General features: G+C 43.7%; 1 long non-coding RNA gene across 2 annotated transcripts in view; it reads right to left on the reverse strand.

Moving 5' to 3' along the window:
- Positions 1-3,673: 3,673 nt before the first annotated feature.
- LOC120932913 overlaps positions 3,674-13,982 on the reverse strand; it is a 43,717-nt gene continuing 33,408 nt past the window's right edge. Inside the window, exons 3-5 of one of the 2 annotated variants that reach the window (XR_005748042.1) lie at positions 7,851-8,041; positions 5,548-5,707; positions 3,674-5,191 (exon numbers count right to left, since the gene is read on the reverse strand). This is a non-coding gene — a long non-coding RNA (uncharacterized LOC120932913). The remainder of the gene's footprint in view (positions 5,192-5,547; positions 5,708-7,850; positions 8,042-13,982) is intronic. The other variant, XR_005748041.1, reaches the window with a different exon arrangement.

Below are 13,982 nucleotides of genomic sequence, written 5' to 3' on the forward strand. Positions count from 1 at the left end.
TGTTTCTCGTGTTTAAAACTGTCCCTGCACAAAATGTCATTTCTAAAGGCAAAAAGTCATTCAAAACTACTCGCGGCTATAATGAATTGTCGGGTGCCGGCAATACAGAACAACGAGAGAGCGCCACCCCCTCCTGAACAGTACCAGGCCACATGCCCTCAACCTGGGGAGGATGTCCCCATGTTGATGAGGACAAGGGCCTCATCCCCACAACCCTTGCCCGGTGGTTGTGGGGGTCTGCTTATCAGAATCTGGAAGCCCCATTAACAAAGGGGACTCTCAGATCCCAGCCCCCCCCCCCCCTTCGAACCCCGCACCATTTTTTTTATTTGGCGTAGGGTTCCCCTTAATAGCCATACCAGACCTGAAGGGCCTGGTAATGGAGTTGAGGGAACCCAACGCTTTTTTTTTTAAATTATTTTTCAATGACTTTATCTGTATTGCTGGGACCTGACAAAAGGTTCGCCAGGATTTCATAGAGTACTGTCAGCAAATGGGCAGCTATCGTGGCAGCTCGATGCAATTGAGGCTTAAGATTAATATACTGTACTCTGCTTAACATACTGTTAGAGATTTTGAGTTTTACTATTTTAAGTGGTAAAAGTTTCTGAAATCTATATGAATGTTACAATGCAATAGAATATATGTTAGTTTCTGAAAGTTATTGATATTGCTGTGTATGTAACTTCTATTCTGAGGTACTATGTCAGGACAATGGGTGGAGTTATGTTACTTATAATACTCAAGTGGGTGTTACTTCTTGAACAGTAGCATCACCTTCCTTGGAGGGATGCTTAGAGGGTCACTAAAGGAAAAAAATGTTTTTGCTGAAATTACTGTTTACAGGGTATAGAGACATAATAGTTAACTGATTCCTTTTACAAATGATTAAAAATAGATAAAAATCAATCATATAATGTACCTGCAGTTTAGTTTTGTTTTTGCTGTGGTTTCCTGGTTCTCTGGTGTACAGAGACGAAGAGCCAATAGAGGGCAGTGATGCTTTGTAAAACGAAAATGGATTGGTGCTGACACACAGTAATCACACCTCCTTGATTAGTCACCACAGTGAGAAATCCCCCAGTACTGTTGTGATCAGGAAACAGACAACCAGGAAGTGTCCAGAACAGAGAGGAATTACAGCAACATCAAAGCAAAAACTAACGAGGACATTAAACCTGGACTGCAGTAAGGCAAAGGAAGCCATTTAGCTAAAAAAAAAAAAAAAAATTCCTTTAGCCTAGGTTCACACTGCTGCGAATTCAAAATCGCGGTAAAATGCGCGATTTTACCGCGATTTCGCGGCCGCAATTTTGGCCGCAATTTAATGTAAATTGCGGCCCGAAATCGCAAAAAGTAGTACAGGAACTACTTTTTGAAATCGCAGATGCGGTGTCGCACTGATTAGGACAGTGCCATTGCCGACAATTGCCGCTGATTTGAGATGCGATTTGACATGTCAAATCGCACCCAGTGTGAACCAGGGCTCAGTGACCCTTTAATGTAAATGTAGCACTAACCTCCGAAAGAGCTGCTGAATATTTTCGGGTGGCATGTTAGCTCCATCTTCTCGCTGGCCAGGGTAATAAAAGAGAGTCTGAAGAATTCCAATGTCCACAAGATAGACTTATTTTTCTATGATTTATTTGCACAACTTATTCGAAAAGAAGTTGGAAGGGTGGAAGGGTAAATAGGTAGATAGGAAACACTCCTGCTTCCAGCAAACAGTTCTCGTCGCCACTCTAACCAGAGTGGGTATTGTTCACTCGGATAGGTTCCTCTCACTGGCCTAGCAACCTGGAATGGCGCACGAAATAAAGTACAGTCTCTGCCACATACCTTCCTTTATGAGGAGATACTTTTGGTCCAGAATCCCCTGACACAGGAATCAGCACCCGAAACTCTCCAGATTTACTTCTGTAGAACTTAGATCACCATCAAGCCTCTCAGTGTATGGTGCATCCTTTGATTAAGTTTACAGGCTTTCTTCCAAGATACCAGCCTCTTGCATGGTCCTCTCCAGGATAGGTCCCCCCCCTGGCTTCCTTCATCAAGTGGCTTCCTCCCGCAGGACAGACAGCACCACCTAGAAAGCGTAGACCCAGTCTGACCCAGGCCTACCAAGCTAAACCACAACCCCGGACCAACGTGGTCCCAGAGCCAGGATTCAGGAGCACGCACCCCAGGCCACGGGGTGTGTGTGGGACGGCAGACCGACGACCCCGACACAATGGTGTCTGCCCCTTAAGTACCCCTCCTCAGCAGGCACAGCGCGACAATATCTCCCCTGATTCGCTCCTGAGGGGGACACCCACTACACCCTGACTCTGCTGCTGCCACCCTTGGCCTAGAATGATAATAACTCCCCAGACGAACAATGGTGGTTACTCCCAGCACAGCCATGGCTGAAACAGAAGCTAAATTGCCCATAATTACATTTGTCTGAGTCAAATAACAACTCAGACTCCCTCTAAATTTACAGCAGCGCCTGTTCAATAGGAGCAGGCTACTACATAAATAATGCTTAGCTTTACAAACTGTATAAAAAGCAAAGGGGGTTGAATAGTGAGTTAGGAAGATGGGGGAAGGAACCCCACATTATGAAGAATGTACCATATGTTACCTCTTCCTGAAGCCATCACCTTACCATATGTTACCAGCTATCATTATGCAAGTCTTGTCTTTTGCTTGTCTTTCTAAAGAATAAACTCACACTTTGTTGAAGACAGCCTGGCTATTGAACTTTTGAACGAAACACCTTAAAAGAAGACACTAATTGACATTACACGTGTCTGGTCTACTCTTACACATACTGCATGGTGTCAATTTTCATTGGTTAAAATAAATAATTACATTTGCTACTGTTCACGTGAGAGTGTAATACTGTCATTATTTTACAGGGTGTGTGTTTGTGTACATATAGATCTTCCTATACCATATCCCCAATACAGATAACCCTAACCTTTTTTTTTTTTTTTTTATCTTTTTTTTTTTTAAGTGTATTTTGTGCGTGTACTCGAGAGAGGAGCCAGACTGCAGGAGTTGGGAGTAGGCAGGCCTCCCCCAGAGGCAATCTGCCACCTTTCTCCATGCCCCGGGTGGCAATGGCGGGTGTGTGAGGGGGTCCTCCCACACAGCCCGCCCTACCTGCTCCGCTTTGAAGCTCAACGGGGCAGAGGGACTCCCTATAAGGGAGTGAGAGGATTAGCCCGCTCAACCAGCCCCGTTAGTCCTTCGCCTCTCTTTTTAGAGACCGCGTGGTCAAAGTGCGTGCATGTTTACCCAATTTCGAGTGCGTGTGTAAGTTTGGTGGTTTTTGTGGGAGGGGGGTGGGCGTACTAAGCGCAGGCTTACCTCGCATAACACACCCACCGGGAGCCGGGCTGAGACCACCAAACTCAATTCACATGTAGCCGAGACCGAGATCCGAACCTCTAGCTGCAGAAGTGAATGGCTTGTCAGCGCAGTGCCAATCGCGTTGAGCCACCGCAGCTCAACCCTAACCTTAACCCCAACACATATAAAATTATTGCATACATAGATAAGCAATATATTTACGATTATGTTCATGGGTTCCAGGAGGTAAGCTGTCATGGTACATGAGATGGATGATTTGCACCATAGTAAGCAATATAAGCAATACAAGCAATGCAGACAGATATCACACCAAAGCTGTCTTCCAAAAAAGTATTTTTTTTTATTTGTAATCTGCATGTAATTACAAACGGTTAAAAAAATGTTGGGAAAACAATCAAACTTCTTACATAAAAATCACCACATAACAAGGAAACACTACTCTGTGTCTCCTTTTAGCTTTCCCTTCATGCTCTTTCTCCCCTCACTCCATCTCTTCCTTCAGTCTAACCCTATAACTTCCTCTGACTCTCTAACACACATGTACAAAAAGCAGCACCTCATTGTCCACCTCAGTCTCGTACTCTCTCCCTCTTCCTCCACCTTTTTATATGTATCCCACAAGAACCTGAAAAGTTGGTATGGACCAAAAATGTTTGATTACAAAACATTAGTAACAGAAACTATACTTCTCCACCTCATCCTCCCTCTCATCCCCCACTCTCTCATGCTCCCTCCCATGTTCATCTCCCCTCTCACCCTAATCTGTTTTCTCTCCACTTCCCTAGTTGAGCCATCAAAATATGAATATCTGAATAAACTATTCAAATTGATAAAAAACATAACGTAAACAAATTCAATATGGATTAGCAACATGAAAGTGGCAGTGCTGTTAACAGGTAGGCATCTATAAATTAAAAAAAGTAGTTAAACTCTGTTCCTTAGGCTTTGATTGCCTCAATGGCACAGGCGGGGATATAACTTTATCCGGAGGTTCACTTGGGGGCCCATATAGTTGATTGGAGGCATGATTGAATTAACTTCAAGTGATTGATTTCTTTATGGATAATGACTTGGAATTATTGGTTTGTGCTGTTCCATAGGTCTTGACACAGGTGGATATTGGTTTGGCATGGATGGTATTTGATTGCAAAGCTGTGGTGGTCTGTTTTGTTGTGGGAAATGGTAAGAAGTTGAGTCGCGTGGTCTAACATCCATTACTCTTGTCATATCTGGGGTTCTAGTTCGGGGGGTCATTACTGAGGCAATTGGTGAAGGAATGGGATACAGGATTAGTGATCTGGGAGTCTCATAAATGCTAGAGTGGTCCGCAAAACTAGAAGAATAAGGGTTTGGCGCAGGGTTTGAAGCAGAAGAAATGGGAGTAATTATTTGAGTACTAGTACTAATGCGTTGACACTGAAACATGGCACGGCATAGTAAAGAAATGTATGCAATGTTGCACTGCAATCCTCATGTCAAAATAAAGGTCTGACAAGACCTCTTTGAGAAGAGACACCAAACTTATGGCAAACATAGTATGAGGGCATCGCTGGACATCGATTTGTTCAGTGATCCCTGACACTATGTACAGTAATTCATTTGTCTGGTCCTTCCACCTGTTCTGCTGCTTCGCTTCCTGCATGAGGTAGATGTTTGCCTTCTGCTGGAAGGTGTAGAAATGTCATTATCTTGATCCCAAGTAGATGACTCATTTAAGGCATGTACCTTGTTCGCCTCATCCTGTACCTTCATAGATGATGAATCCTCTTGATTTGTGCAAGCAAATGATACTCCGTCAACAGTAGCAGCATGCTCCTCTCCACTTGCTTCTGTGCTGAAATACAAAAAATGTGAAATTTTAAACTCTTATGGAATTTCGAAGTATGAAGATGATAGAGGGAGAAGCGAAGGTTAGGGGGAGGACAGGAGAGAGAGAGAGAGAGAGAGAGAGAGAGAGAGAGAGAGAGAGAGAGAGAGAGAGAGAGAGAGAGAGAGAGAGAGAGAGAGAGAGAGAGAGAGAGAGAGAGAGAGAGAGAGAGAGAGAGAGAGAGAGAGAGAGAGAGAGAGAGAGAGAGAGAGAGAGAGAGAGAGAGAGAGAGAGAGAGAGAGAGAGAGAGAGAGAGAGAGAGAGAGAGAGAGAGAGAGAGAAAAAGCGATGGTAGAGAGACCTATTCTTGTATGATAACTTACTTCCTTAATTCTAGAACTGGCTTGAGAAAATCCATGTATCTGGCAAAGGGACGCTTTGGAGGGGGGGGGGGACCAGACCCACTTCTTGCTTCACGCTCCAGTCTCTGGTGTCTTTGAAGTGTGTCCTTGAGGCTCCGCCACCTAGTACGTATGAGTTCTTCTGTAATAAAACAAATAATTTGTGGTCAGTGGGAAGAATGGTCCTTACAACAATGATCAGTGGGAAGAATGGTCCTTACATTGGTGGCCAGTGGGAAGAATGGTCCTTACCATTGGTGGCCAGTGGGAAGAATGGTCCTTACATTGGTGGCCAGTGGAATGCATGGAGAAGGTAGCGTAACAAAGTTGGGACTTTATAGGAGGTCATTGCCAAAGGGATCATGTGCCTCTAGCCCTGTCTAGTGGAAAATAAATCAAAAACTATAGGAGGGAAAAGGGAATGGATGGGAAAGGTTGGGACTTGATATGAAGCACACAGTTTGAATGTTTTATTAGGTACAAGTGGACAGTAATGAACATAAAAAAATAATAGTATTAGAGACCATAAATAAAGAGATACAAAAAGAAAAAGCTGCGCTAGTGAAATATGTGATTGTTAGGAAATGCGCTAATTGATACCAGTGTGGTGCTTATTAAATGATAAAGGTCAATAGACCCAAGTAAAAAGAAGTTCTATAGAAATAAATAAATCCATGTACTAGTTATAAACCAGTCTTTGGAAAGTTAATGTAGTGATATACAATCCACCAAAAGTCCATGAACATCAAAAAAATGCTCCAAAGTGCAAATGAATCCACAGCATCCAGAAAGGGGCGATAATAGAAAAGTGCTTTCACCTCAATAACACACTGCCGCTTACCAGATAAAAATTATATCTCTTAATGACTCATTAAGGCCCCTTTTACACCGAGGAGTTTTTCAGGTGGTATAGCGCTAAAAATAAAAACTCCTGCCCAGCATTCTCAATGTGAAAGCCCGAGGGCCCGAGGGCTTTCACACTGAGGCGATGCGCTGGCAGGAGGGAAAAAAATCTCCTGCAAGCAGCATCTTTGGAGCGGTGAGAGGAGCCGTGTGTATACCGCTCCTTCTTATTTAAAACAATGGGAAACCGCGGTATTAACCCTTTTTTGGCCGTTAGCGGGAGTTAATACACAGCAATTCCGACGGTATACCGCCGCTAAAAATAGCGGCGCTATACCGCCACCTCACCTCCACTGCCCCGTGTGAAAGGGGCCTTAATGTTTAAAGGATTTTATGCTATGTGAGCCTTTCATGTTCCTGTGGCATATTCGGTATTGATATAATGCACGAGGCATCCATGCAAGTAACGCTTTCCCTGAGGAAACCCTATGTAGAGACCATTACTTCATGCGTTGCCTGATCTACTGTAATTAAGAGATAATTTTTATCTGGTAAGCAGCAATGTGTTATTGAGGTGGAAGCACGTTTCTGTTATCACCCCTTTCTGGATGCTGTGGATTTATTTGCACTTTGGAGCATTTTTTTGATGTTCATGGACTTTTGGTGGATTGTATATTACTACATTAACTTTTTCCAAAGACTGGTTTATAACTAGTACATGGACTTATTTATTTCTATACAACTTCTTTTTACTTAGGTTTATTGACCTTTAACATTTATTATGCACCACACTGGTATCAATTAGCGCATTTCCTAACAATCACATATTTTACTAGCGCAGCTTTTTCTTTTTGTAGATCTTGTTTGGTGTTTGTATAACATTTATAGTTGCCGCTTGATGTTTTTTGAATGAGTGCAGTATTTTTTTTTTTTTTTTTATGCAACAAAAAAAATAGACAGACAATTGATATGGGATTTTTACAAACACTAAGATTCAAAATAATTTACACATGCATATATATTGTAAACATAACACAGAAACGACCAAGTATCCGTAATCTGTATCAGCGCAACCCTTTAGATTTTTACTCCAAAAGCATTGATTTTTATCCACCCTGATAACAAACATGTTACCTCCTCTGTGCAGTTGATTTTGCACAGAGCAGCCTCCTCTTGAGGTCCCCTTCCAGCACTCCAAGAACCTACTCTTCATAGAATGCATGAAGGTGAAAAACATTGAGGCTTTACAACCACTTTAAAACCAACTGATCAGCTGAAGATGTTCTAGTTGTATGTAGGAAGACTTTTACCATGATAACTTATACTTAACCAGTGTTAGAGTTTGCAGACTACCATTTTCCCCTCCCCCAATGTTCTAATGTTGTGCACTGCAATCCCAGCAATACAAATCAAACACATTCATTGGAAGTAGTGACACTGACCTTCATATTTCTCCAGGGTCTGTACCACACTGGGAAGCTGGTTCACCGCCTGGTACAACCTGTAGCAATCTTACAGGTTTGCATTCTGCCTCTGGAATTTCTTTGCCAGCCGGTTAAAATCTGGAAAAAGATCTTCCTCAAGACTCTGCCTGAGCTCCACATCGGTCACAAACATCTCCACCAAGTTCAGCCTGAAGAACAGAAACTTCTATTAGTGCATTGAAGGCAAATCCTTCACACCTGCAGCATGCTCAACGGCATGACTGCCGATGTGCCATAAACCTATATATATATATCACACCAACTTTTTGCTAGAACTAAATTGAAATGTCAGAGGGCCATTTTATTCAGTTCCATTGGCAAAACAGCGGTGCAATGGATCGTGTTTTACCATGCTGCGCTATAAGAAACATTCATGATAGCTTTTTTTGCCTTGTCTATGCGTTGGGCAAAACTGCCCAGCACTGGCCAACGCATTGAAAGCGAAAGAACCCTCATACCGCTAGGAAAAGCTTGAATTGTAACATAAAAATGCAGCCAATTAGGACAAAACTGGCGTTTTTAGCGCTAGCGCTTTTAAAAAACGTAACAGCTAGCTACCATAACCCCGGTAACCTCTTCAAGAGCCGGCAGTTCTTTCAGATAAAAGTGGTTTCTGTGGGGGATTCACCGCAAGATCACTTAGCGGCGGGAGAGGCCCCCCCCCCTCCTGCCGCGCTCCAGTGCCCTCTGCCACTTACCGTGGCCGTCGGTAACGGTGGAGGCGATCTGGACCTGTCCCTAGCCTGACATGGAGACAAATGAGGGGGAAGATGGCCCCCGCCCATCTCCAAGTCATAGCAGGGCGGGAACGACGTCAAAACTTCACTTTCGCCAATAGCTCTTAAAAAGGGACATTATATTTTTATTTATTTTTCCAATTAGAATTTTTTCTTCTTTTTTTTTATTGCATTTTAGTGTAAATATGAGATCTGAGGTATTTTGGACCCCAGATCTCATATTTAAGAGGACCTGTCATGCTTTTTTATATTACAAGGGATGTTTACACTCCTTGCAATAGGAATAAAAGGCGACAATTTTTTTTTTTTTAAAAGAACAGTGAAAAAAGAAAAAAGTAAGAAAAAAAAAATTTAAACACGCCCTGTCCTGCCGAGCTCGCTCGCAGAAGCAAACGTGAGTAGCGCCCGCATATGAAAACGGTGTTCAAGCCACACAAGTGAGATAGATACCGCCGCGATCGGTAGAGCAAGAGCAATAATTCTAGCCCTAGGCCTCCTCTAACTCAAAACATGCAACCTGTAGAATGTTTTAAATGTCGCCTATGGAGATTTTAAAGGTTAAAAGTTTGTCGCCATTCCACGAGCGGGCGCAATTTCGAAGCGTGACATGTTGGGTATCAATTTACTTGCCGTAACATTATCTCTCACAGTATTAAAAAAAAAAAAAAATGGGCTAACTTTACTGTTGTCTTATTTTTTAATTCAAAAATATGTATTTTTTTCCCCCCAAAAAAAAACGTTAACGTGTAAACACCAAATTTCAGAAATAGGCTCGGTAATGTAGTGGTTAGACATAAGGTTTAGCGATGCTTAGTTGCAGATAGTTCAGCTGCGTTTAAGGAAAGTGCTGCGACCAGGGGCGACTATCTGCATCTAAGCGCGCATGGCGTTTGGGCCCTTTCACATTGATCACAACGCAACAAAATGCATTGTGTGCGTTTCCCGCACTGCCCTTGCGATCGGCATGCAGGTGCCAATTGTTAAAGGCGTCCCAAACGCAGATTGCAATGCAATGCTTTTGTGGGCACCAAAATCACATGGCACATGCGCGTTTAATAGTGCTGTGCGTGAGAATCGTCCCTCATTCATCTTCTCCTCTCAAGCCAAGCTACTTGCTACAAGGGCATTCATGCAGGTTCGATCCCGAATTGCACTCAGAGCACAGCTCAGCTGTGCACTCTGCTCACTGACTGTATTTGACAGCAGCAGGTGCTAAAGGCTCCCACTGCTGCCTCTGTCTAGTGAGAAGAGAGCTGCTGCTTTCAGGGACAGCACTGGATCGAGATTGGGCTCAAGTATAAAAAAAGGGGGCTGGAGTGGGGAGCTGCATGCAAAAGGCTTTTTACTCTATGGCATACAATGCATTAAAGCAGAACTTCAGTCATTTTTTCATCTTTCCATCTATTAAATCTTCTGCCCTTGTTGTTTTACCTTTGGATAGCAAAACTTTTTTTTCTGCCAGTAAATACCTTCACGTTTGTCTGGAAAAAGCCTAGGCTTATGACATAGCTCTCTCCCTCGCTCTCATGAGAGTTTGCCAGAAAGGGAGGGGGAGAGTCATAAGTAGACCAAAGAGAACTGCAGAGCTGGAGGTGTGCTTCTCTTTCCCTATAAATCCAGGAAGTGAACAGGCAGCAGCTTCAGCTGCCCACAGTTAAAACGCTTGCAGCCAGACTCAGTGGAAGGAGACTTCTGCAGCATTTTTGGCAAGTACAGAATCACAGTGTTGGAGGGAAGCTTCAGAATGGCAAAGATATTTTTTTTTTACAAAATTATGTGAGCAGACTGCAGTTCCTCTTTAATGTAAAGTGGTTCCAAAAGGCCAAAGATAAGTACCATCTAAATTTACAAGCTCAGTATGCATGTGCTTGTTTTATAACGTGCATGGAGTCCAATTCATGAGCAAACCACACTAATAAAAGGCAGATTACATTTCTGAGTACATGTAAACTGTTTTTGGATACATGTACATGGCTAGAGGGTTATGCAATATACAATAACAGTTTTGTCTTGCAAATGATACAACTGGAATATTACATCGAAAACATAAACCAATGGAAACAAAATGTACATTTTTAAAATAAGTAAAAATAAAAAACAAAAACACACACTGTGCCGACAACGATTCAGATCCTACAGCTCCATGCAATTTAACAGAGCTTTTCTAGTTCAATGCCCTCCAGAACCCAACTGCCAGATCTTGCAGGCAATGCTTAAAGTTATAAATAACAAGCAAACCAATAAATGTACAGATATAAGACGTTATATGCATCTGCCAAAGAAAGGATTGTGTGTTTGTCCAATCAGTTCTGAAATTTACACAGCCCTGCAACATAAAACCAGCAAGCTTTATTATTGTCACTGGTCCCCAAAAAGTGTCACTTCATGTCCGATTTGTCCACCACAATATCGCAATCCCACTATAAGTTGCTGATGGCCGCCATTCCATAAATATATCCCATAGTTTTTAGATGTGATAACTTTTAGGCAAACCAACCACTATACGCTTATTGGGATATTTTTTTTTTTTTTTTACCAAAAATATGTAGCAGAATACATATTGGCCTAAATTTATTAAGTAGATTTTTTGAATTTTTTTTTACTGGATAGGTTTTCTAGAAGTAATTTTTTTTTGCAATTGGTTTTGTTTATAGCGCAAAAAATAAAAACCTCAGGAGGTGATTAAATATCACCAAAAGAAAGCTCTATTTGTGGGGGAAATGTATTCTTTTATTTGGGTTCAGTGCAATTGTCGGTTAAAGTAACGCAGTGCCATATCGCAAAAAAGGGCCTGGTAAGGGAGGTAAACCTGCTGAAGTGGTTTAAGTGGGACTGTGATCGTGACAGATTACCCTTTGTGGGAACTGACATCACCAGTGACGCCAATACAGTGAACAGTGCTAATACTATACACTGTACTAATGACACTGGCTGGGAAGGGGTTAACATTTAGGGGCAATAAAATGGTTAACGGTGTGCCTAATAAGGTTTACTGTGTGCTGTGCTTGTTTTTACTTCCTGCTTAGCAGGGAGGAAAAACAAAAACGGACACATCACTGCTGTCTGTAGAGAGCCCTGTGATGTTTACCAACACCGGGCTCTCTTCTGTCATTTGCTCAGCTGACCATAAATCATTGGCTAGGACCCACTGATCAGCTTGTGCTGGAGAGAATCACAGCACAGCCGGGGCAGCGGGCGCGTGCCCACACCAGGAAATACCAAATCACTTACACGTATGCGATCTGATGCAGCAGGGCTGCCCTGTCACAGTATAAGTGCGGTGGGCGGCCGTGAAATGGTTAAGCAAAGATAAAATATGACACATAATGCACTCACATGCTCCTGAAATGACACCAAGCTCATCATACAACTCAGAATCCACCTTCAGAACTCATGTGGGTGACACCAGAAGTAATCAACTTGGCTAAAAGCTCCTCTACCCATATCTGTGTATTTCGTAAATAAAGAAAAGCGAGAAGCTGCCCACAATAGCAGCTTGTGTGTGACAGCTGCCAGGATCATGGGGAACCAACAATCATTCAGTAGAGCGGCATGCACCCGAAGGAGCCATAGGTTTGGGGTCATGGGCACCATCAGACAGCTACGCGGGCCACAAGTTGAGCATGCCTGCAATAAGCACACCCAGAATACCTGTTTAGATGCAAAAGTTAGCCTGAAACAGGTAAGGGTGTATAGCAGTGTGCATTGAGTGTTTCAAAACCTCAGTATAAACACCTAAGGAGCTATACAGGTGTGACCACATGTTAAGTATGTGTAGCGCCTGTGTACTTTCAGTCCAGGTGCTATTTCAAATTTAGAGGGGGGATGAGAGAGTTATGTAGCTTTCATCCAGGTGATTTGTACAAATTCAGCTTCTGTTCTAGCTGGGCTGTGCTGACAGTTCATTCTGTGTTCCTGAGGTGCCTTTCCACCCCCGGGATGGCAGGTGGCGGCAATGGAGTTCAGGTCAGAGCGCCTTCTTGCCAGCAGCCAATCAGAGAGGGTTTTCCCTTGCGGGGCAGGCTGGGGGAGGGTACTTCTTGAACAGACGCCATTGGGCGGGGTTCTTGTTCCGGGTGCGGCACCCACCTTCAGAGTGTGCGCACATCATGGGCCCCAGAAATATGGCCTACCAGGCCGGGGCGCACGTGCTACGCGGTGTTCTCGGTTCAGGGACCCTGTTGGCACGGAGCAACTGAAGTTGTGATGGGGCCCAGCGATCTACTGGGTCCCCCTAATTCTGTGAAGAAGATGCCAAGCGAGTTGTGCTGTTCGGTGGGGAGTCAGTCTGAGGAGAGCCCGGAGGCAGGCAATCCAACAAGGCCTAGACAATCCATCGGGGATCAAGGTGACCGGACACTGGGAGTTTGTCTGTTGGCAACCTGTCAGCCGGTGACCATTTGAAAGAGACTACCTGAGGGAGATTCAGGCATCAACATTCTTGAGAAGGATTCACCTCACTAACTGTGTTCTAGAGTAAAGGGCCTGTGGCAGAGGTTCCACTCCTATTTCTATTTCGGTCAAGTCTGTGGCAGAGACTTGTTTCCTTCTCAAGGTTCCGAGTGATACCCTGGCTGCCAGGTCGGTGTGAGAGCCCTGTCCAGGTACACTACACCCACTCCGGCTGGAGTGGCGACGAATATTAAAGTCCCATTGGAAGCAGGATGGTTTCCACCGTTCCTAGGCCTGAATCTGCAAATTCTCCTTTTCACCAACCTTTACTCTATCTACCTCAAGTTCACCGTTTCCCGTGTTGGGCAAGAATAAAAGCACAAAAAAGACACTGGCTGTTTGGACATTCCATCATTGTTATCATCATCATAATCAAACCCCTAGAGTCGCTCACACAGGTAACAAGACATCCCTATTCTATCCAGCGGCTCCTTTGGGGGTGAGCGCTACATATACACACACACATATGTATGCACGTATGTATGCATGTATGTGTATATGTAGCGCTCACCCCCAAAGGAGCCGCTGGATAGAATAGGGATGTCGTGTTACCTGTGTGAGCGTCTAGGGGTTTGATGATGAGAACAATGACGGAATGTCCAAACATACATATGGTTTTTGGATGCAGTTTGCTGTGCTTTTACACTAATGTGCTGCGGTTTACCCACACCACGGGTGCAGCGCATCTGCAACTTTCCTGGGTTAGCTTTGCTTTGCCATAGGCTTCTATTATATCCCGTAGGTGTGGTGCACTTTCTGAAAGCGCACCAAAACTCCTGCATTCAGAAAGTGCACCAAACCTGCAGGATATAATAGAAGTTAATGGCTAAGCGCAGAAAACCCACAGGGAAGATGCAGGTACACTGCACCTGCGGTGTCGGTAAACTGCAGCACATTAGTG

Source organism: Rana temporaria, chromosome 3 (genome assembly GCF_905171775.1).
Source record: "Rana temporaria chromosome 3, aRanTem1.1, whole genome shotgun sequence".
Lineage (NCBI taxonomy): Eukaryota > Metazoa > Chordata > Amphibia > Anura > Ranidae > Rana > Rana temporaria.